Source organism: Theropithecus gelada, chromosome 19 (genome assembly GCF_003255815.1).
Source record: "Theropithecus gelada isolate Dixy chromosome 19, Tgel_1.0, whole genome shotgun sequence".
NCBI lineage: Eukaryota > Metazoa > Chordata > Mammalia > Primates > Cercopithecidae > Theropithecus > Theropithecus gelada.
The window spans coordinates 39,048,882-39,056,132 of NC_037687.1; positions in this window are offsets into that span (position 1 = coordinate 39,048,882).

Below are 7,251 nucleotides of genomic sequence, written 5' to 3' on the forward strand. Positions count from 1 at the left end.
CTAAGGGGGCTGGACTGGGGTTGGACTGGCCCAGAGTCCAGGTGCTGGCTGTGATGGAGAGGGCAGACTGGTCCATGGGTCACTGGCTGAGCTCTTAGGCAGGGGCAGGTAAAACACTTCGGTGGTGGAGCCCAAGGGAAGATCACAAGTTTTCAGAAGGGCACTGGGCTGCAGCCAAAATGCTCACACAGGGGTAGGATTGGTACACTGAATGCCAGAAGGTGGCAAACCACATTTGTCAGGGAACAGCAGAAGTAGGGAGCTGTGGCATGCACAGTTCTGCTGGAGGTGCACAGAAGCATCCAGCCTCCTTGTTCTCTTAGCCTCAGGGCAGAAGGAATGAGGACAGCTGCTGCCAGCAACTGCACAGGGCCTGTCTGTTACCTTTGGAGTTCCATTCCAGAGGAATGCAAGAGCCATGACCAACCACAGTACCCAGGTAGGGGCAAGGTAGCTGTACTGGGAGCCCAAGCTGGTGAGCCCTGTCTGGCGAGGAGCAGCATGGGTGGGGGATCACGTGGTCCACAGTTTTTCCACACCTCAGTATCCTGTTGATACAGGAGGTAGAAAGAAATTATTTAAGCAGATAGTGAGGGCAACAGAGTCCTTGACAGAGCTTCCCTTCTAACACAAAGCAATCCCCAAAATAATTTCTTTTCTAACAAAGAGCAGCCTGAAAAATCCAGTTGCAAAGATAAATAAGTGAGCTGGAAGCTTGCACTGGGGAATGCTGGCAGCTGTACCAATAGAAAAGGGCTACCTAGGAGCCAGGTATGTTCAACATGGAGGCTGCATCTTCCCCCTTTTTTTTCTGTTACCATGTGTACAATACAGGGATGGGCAACATGGTGCAGGCCAGGCAGAGGACCTGCCTGCACAATAAAAGATTAGGGTGGAGGCAGCCAGAAATTTGTGTCCTATGCAAATGGAACACCTAGTCTTAACCAGTTTTTCATGCCCTATGCAAATGGCACATATGGTCCAACAATCTTTCACACCCTATATAAATCAGACACCACCTCCTCACCAGGCATCTATAAAATCTCTTGCATTTCACTGTGGATCCAGCAACCCATTTCTCTAGGATCCCTCTCTCCAGCAGAGAGCTATTCTCTTTCTTTCACCTATTAAACTTTCACTCTTAACCTCACTCTTTGTGTGTCCCCATCCTTGATTTCCTTCACCGAGACGGCGAACCTTGAGTATCACCCCAGACAACGAGGTCATTTCACTGTCTGTGACACATATCCTGGGGTGTGTGAAGGAGTCTGTCCTCCCTTGATGGGGCTATGGCATCTGGTGCAGGGCTGCTCTGGATTTAAGGCCCCTGGAGCTCTGTGTGGGCTTAAGCAGTGCCAGAGAATCATTCCTAGGTTTTATTACCTCCTTCACAGGAGAAAGGAGGGAGAAGAGGAGGATGATCTATCTCCCTGCTTCTGCTGTTTTCTCAAAGACCAAATGCTATATTTTGGGATAGTTGTGTCCTGAAGCCCATCAAGATCAACCTTTAATACATTTTTTCCTTCCTTCTTTTCTTCCTTCCCTCCCCCTTCTCTTTTTTTTCTTTTTCTTTTTCTTTCTCTTTCTTTCTTTCTTTCTATCGTGTGTTCTTTCATTCTTTCTTTTTTTACCTTTTTTTTTTTTTTGACAGGGTCTTGCTCTGTCATCCAGGCTGGAATGCAGTAGTGTGATATTGGCTCACTGCAACATCCACCTTCTAGGCTCAAGCAATCCTTCCACCTGATCCTCCCACTTCGGCCTCCCATAGTGCTGGGATTACAGGCATGAGCCACTGTGTTGGCCTAATACAAGTTTTTTGGTTTTTTTTTTAATATAAGAAAAAGTCATAGTGAGAGAGATCGGAGACAGAAAAGCAAAAGACACACACACAACAAAAGATGAGGCAATGTGAATATGGAGGCAGAGACTGGAATGATGCAGTTCATAAACCATGGAATGCAAGGATTGCAGGCAATTCCCAAAGACTGGGAGAAAGACACGAAGTGACTTCTCCCTCCAAGCCTTGAGAGGGAATATGGCCCTGCTGTTACATTGATTTCAGATTTCTGGCCTCCAGAACTCTGGGAGAACAAATTTCTGTTGTTCTGAATGACCCAGTTTGTTGTAATTTGTTATGGAAGCTTTAGGGAAACTAATATGGTTTACTTTACCCAAAAATAAACCATTAAAACCTGGGTAATAATAAAGATACACAAATACTCGGCAGCTCTGCCCTTTGGTTTGCAACCCAACATGGCTTTATTTTTTTGTCTGATGCTGGAATGATGCACACTTTATTAAAATAATTTAAACAATACAGAAAATGTAAAGAAGAAAGTAAAAATTACTCCTATGGTAGATAAATTATTGTTCTGAAATAGTTTTTCCTCCCCTTTCCTCCACATCTCTCCCCATCCCCATGTACAAGTGTACATCCTCACACCTTGATTTTGGGGCATGACCCAGTCTCATGTGAGGTTGGAATTCTTATGCAACCCCTGTCAATTGTGCTAACTCTGACAGGGGTAGGGGTGAGGATGAGCAGTTTCATGATGACTCATCAGCTAATTTAAATACTTTTGAATTCATGGTTTATTGTGAGACTTTCACACACCAACAATCATGCAAATATTTTTTTTTTTTAATTTCGATTTTAAGTTCTGGGGTATGTGTGCAGGGTGCACAGGTTTGTTACATAGGTAAATGTGTGCCATAGTGGTTTGCTGCCCCCATCAACCCATCACCTAGGTATTAAGCCCAGCATGCACTAGCTATTTTCCCTAATGCTCTCCTCTCCTCTCACCCCACCCCTGACAGGCTCCAGTGTGTGTTGTTCTCCTCCCTGTATCCAGGTGTTCTCATTGTTCAGCTCCCTTATAAGTGAGAACGTGCGGTGTTTGGTTTTTTGTTCCTGCATTAGTTTGCTGAGGATGATGGCTTCCAGCTCCATTCATGTCCCTGTAAAGGATGTGATCTCATTCCTTTTTATGGCTGTGTGGTATTCCATGGTGTATATGTACCACATTTTCTTTATCCAGTCTATCATTGATGGACATTTGTGTTGATTCCATGTCTTTGCTATTGTGAATAGTGCTGCAATGAACACATGTGTGCATTTCTCTTTGTAACAGAATGATTCATTTCCTTTGGGTTTATACCTAGTAATGGGATTGCTGGGTCAAATGGTATTTCTGGTTCTAAATCTTTGAGGAATTCTGGTTCTAAATCTTTGTGGAACACCATCTTCTACAATGGTTGAATTAATTTACATTCTCACCAACCATGTAAAATTATTGCTATTTGTCTGCAACCTTGACAGCATCATGCAAATATTTTCAACACACACATGCAGTAGTTGAGGAGACCAGGCTGACTGACAAACCAGGCAGTCAGGTTTTCCCTAGAAAGGCTAAAATGAGAGGGGGCAGTTAGGGGAGGATGTTGCTCTCTCCCAGCAGAGCTTCTGGCTGCTGCCTCCAAGAAAGAAGGGATCTGGCCAGGCGCAGTGGCTCATGCCTGTAATCCCAACACTTTGGGAGGCCAAGGCGGGTGGATCACCTGAGGTCAGGAGTTCGCGACCAGCCTGGCCAATATGGTGAACCCCTTTCTCTACTAAAAATACTATATATGTGTGTGTGTGTGTGTGTGTGTGTGTGTGTATGTATGTGTGTATATATATATGTGTATGTGTATATATATATATCCTGAGCAGGTGTGGTGGCAGGTGCCTGTAATCCCATCTACTGGGGAGGCTGAGGCAGGAGGATCACTTGAACCCAGGAGACAGAGGTTGCAGTGAGGTGAGATGGTGCCATTGGACTCTAGCCTGGGCGACAACAGTGAAACTCCATCTCAAAAACAAAAAGAAAAGAAAAAAGAAAGAAAGGAAAAGAAAGAAAAGAAAGAAAGAAGAAAGAAAGAAAGAAAGAAAGAGAGAGAGAGAAAAAGAGAGAGAGATCTCCAGATTCGATGCACTCCCTATCAAAATTCCAATGTCATTTTTACAGAAATAGAAAAAAATCCTTGAATTCAAACAGAACCGTGAAAGACCCTGACTAGCCCAAACAATCTTGAGCAAAAAGAACAAAACTGGAGGTATTACACCACCTGATTTCAAAACCTATTATAAAGCAACTGTAATTCAAACATCATGTCCTGAAGGGGAGGCTTCAAAACAGCTGACTGGAGGCACCCGCCCTGCACTCCTCCTCTTCCACAAAGAACAACCATAACAGCCAGCAGATCACCACATCTAAGAGGGACTAGGATTGGGCAGAGAAGCGACAGCTAACACCTGAGGCATGGAATGAGAGGGAGGGAATTGGCTGGTGGGGGCGAGGAGGGAAGGTGAGAGACTCCTAGAAGCCCATATTGCCACCATGGACTCCCACATTCCTGCTGTGGGAGAGCCCCTTGACACTCTCAGGCCCTGAGACCAGTGTAAAGAACTGCCTGGAGTCCACGCAATGATATTTTTCCAGATAGGGAGCCCATGCTGTTCCCACGTGCACTGAGACCCAAGCAGCTGCAGTACGGTGCTGTTGTGAGAGCCCAGCCCCAACTATACCACATCCTGCCATGGGCTTCAACAACCCTGGGGCGGGTTGGGCATGGTGGCTCACACCTGCAATCCCAGGACTTTGGGAGGCTGAGGCGGGCAGATCACCTGAGGTCAGGAGTTCGGAACCAACCTGGCCAACATGGTGAAACCCCATCTCTACTAAAAATACAAAAATGTGCTGGGTACGGTGATGGGCACCTGTAATCCCAGCTACTTGGGAGGCTGATGCAGGAGAATTACTTGAACCTGGGAGGTGGAGATTGCAGTGAGCCAAGATTGCGCCATTGCACTCCAGCCTGAGCAACAAGAGCAAAACTCTGTCTCAAAAACAAACAAACAAAAAAACAGCCTTGGGGCGTCAACAGCCCCATCATCTCCAAATCCCTAGCACCCCACTGACATCCCTCCGTTTGCCTAGAGGACTGTAGCAGGATACAGCAACATGGCTGGGTCCCCAGCACTCTAGCCCATGTAGTGGGCTTACACCCTGAGGGATGGGTGGTGCAGCATACTGGGAAGCTGCCTCAGGGACAAAGGGAGTCAAAGCACATGCTCCCCAGAGCCTGAGAGCTGCCTGTCTGGGGCCACTGCCACGAACCTTGTACCCCCAACAGCAAGGCTGCTGCACAATTGCTCATGTCCTGAGGACAAGCTCTCCCTACCCACCATGCCACTGCCAATGCCACCGACACCACCTGAGCATGCTGCTTGGGCTGTGAGTTGGTACGTAGTGTAGGATATAATAAATCCCTCATCAAAGGTTTTAGCCTGTAAATTGTTAAGTACAATGAGTTCTGAGATCCTCTCCAAAGGACCTCTCCAAAGGTCAGTATGTTCAGCTCCCCTGTTCTTTGTTCTTCATTTTAAAGTTTAACTTTCTCATTCTCTTTGTCTCCTTGCCCCTCGTTTCAGTAAACTACCCTCTCCTAGCCTCTATCACCTACTCCATCCTGAGTCACCCCTCATCACCTGCTCTGAGTCATCCTGAGTCACCTGTTCTGTAACTGTCCTTCCCACCAAACTACACACCCCACCACTCCAACTCGTACTCCTGCTCTCTTTAAAATCACCAATCAGAATTAGCTTAGACTGTGCGATCCAACCCTAGCCAGTCAGGGAATGATGCAGCAGTAGGGGTTACCTGCATCAGGAATAAGAGCCCCTTCCCCTCCCTTGTTCAGGTGTGCTCTTGCCATTGCTCCATCCGTGAATCACACCCTTCTGTAGTAGTAAAAATTGCCTTGCTGAGAAAATTAAATTTGTGTTTGAGTGCTATTTCTTTTGCAGCACTGAAAATTTATGTCTAACAATAGCCTACTACACACCTAGGCTATATGGTAGAGCCTATTGCTCCTAGGCTACAAACTTGTACAACATGTTACTGTACTGAATACTGTGGGCAACTGTAACACAATGGTAAATATCTGTGTATGTAAACTTATCTAAACATGGAAAAGGTACTGTAAAAATATAGCATGAAAGAACAAGTGGCACCCATGTAGGGCACTCACCATAAATGGAGGTTACAGGACTGGGAGTTACTCTGGGTGAGTCAGTGAGGGATGAATGAATGTGATGGCCTACGACACTATTGTACACTATTGTAGACTAAATTTATCTTTTTAATTATTTTAAATAAATTTATTTTAAAAATATTTTAATAATAAATTAAATTTAGACTGGACACAGTGGCTCATGCCTGTAATCCCAGCACTTTGGCCGAGGTGGGTAGATCACTTAAGCCCAGGAGTTTGAGACCAGCCTGGGCAAAATGGCAAAACTCTGTCTGTAAAAAATACAAAAATTAACTGGGTGTGGTGGCACATGCCTGTGGTCCCAGCTACTCAGGAGGCTGAGGTGGGAGGATTGCTTGAGCCCAGGAGGTCGAGGCTTTGGTGAGTCATGAACTCACCACTGCACTCCAGCCTCAGTGACAGAGCAAGACCCTGTCTCAAAATTAAATAAATGAGTAAATATATTAACTTTAGTTGACTGTAACTGTTTTATTTTATAAGCTTTAAAAATTGTTTAAATTGTTGACTCTTTGGTAATAACACTTAGCTGAAAACACAAACGCACTGTACAGCTATACCAAAATATTTTCTGTCTTTATATGCTAATATATATCCTTTATACCCTACAGGTTTTTTTTTTTCTATTTGTAGGATTATTTATTTATTTATTTATTTTACTATTTAAGCTTTCTTGTTAAAAACTAAGACATAGGCCAGGCATGGTGTGTTCATGTCTGTAATCCCAGCACTTTGGGAAGCTAAGGCAGGAGGATCACTTGAGACCAGGATTACGAGACCAGCATAGGCTGCCCCATTTCTACAAAAAAATGAAGATAAAAAATTAGCCATATGCGGCCGGGTGCAGTGGCTCACACCTGTAATCCCAGCACTCTGGGAGGCCAAGATGGGTGGATCATGAGGTCAGGAGATAGAGACCATCCTGGCTCACACAGTGAAACCCCGTCTCTACGGCCGGGCGCGGTGGCTCAAGCCTGTAATCCCAGCACTTTGGGAGGCCGAGACGGGTGGATCACGAGGTCAGGAGATCGAGACCATCCTGGCTAACACGGTGAAACCCCGTCTCTACTAAAAATACAAAAAACTAGCTGGGCGAGGTGGTGGGCGCCTGTAGTCCCAGCTACTCAGGAGGCTGAGGCAGGAGAATGGCGTAAACCC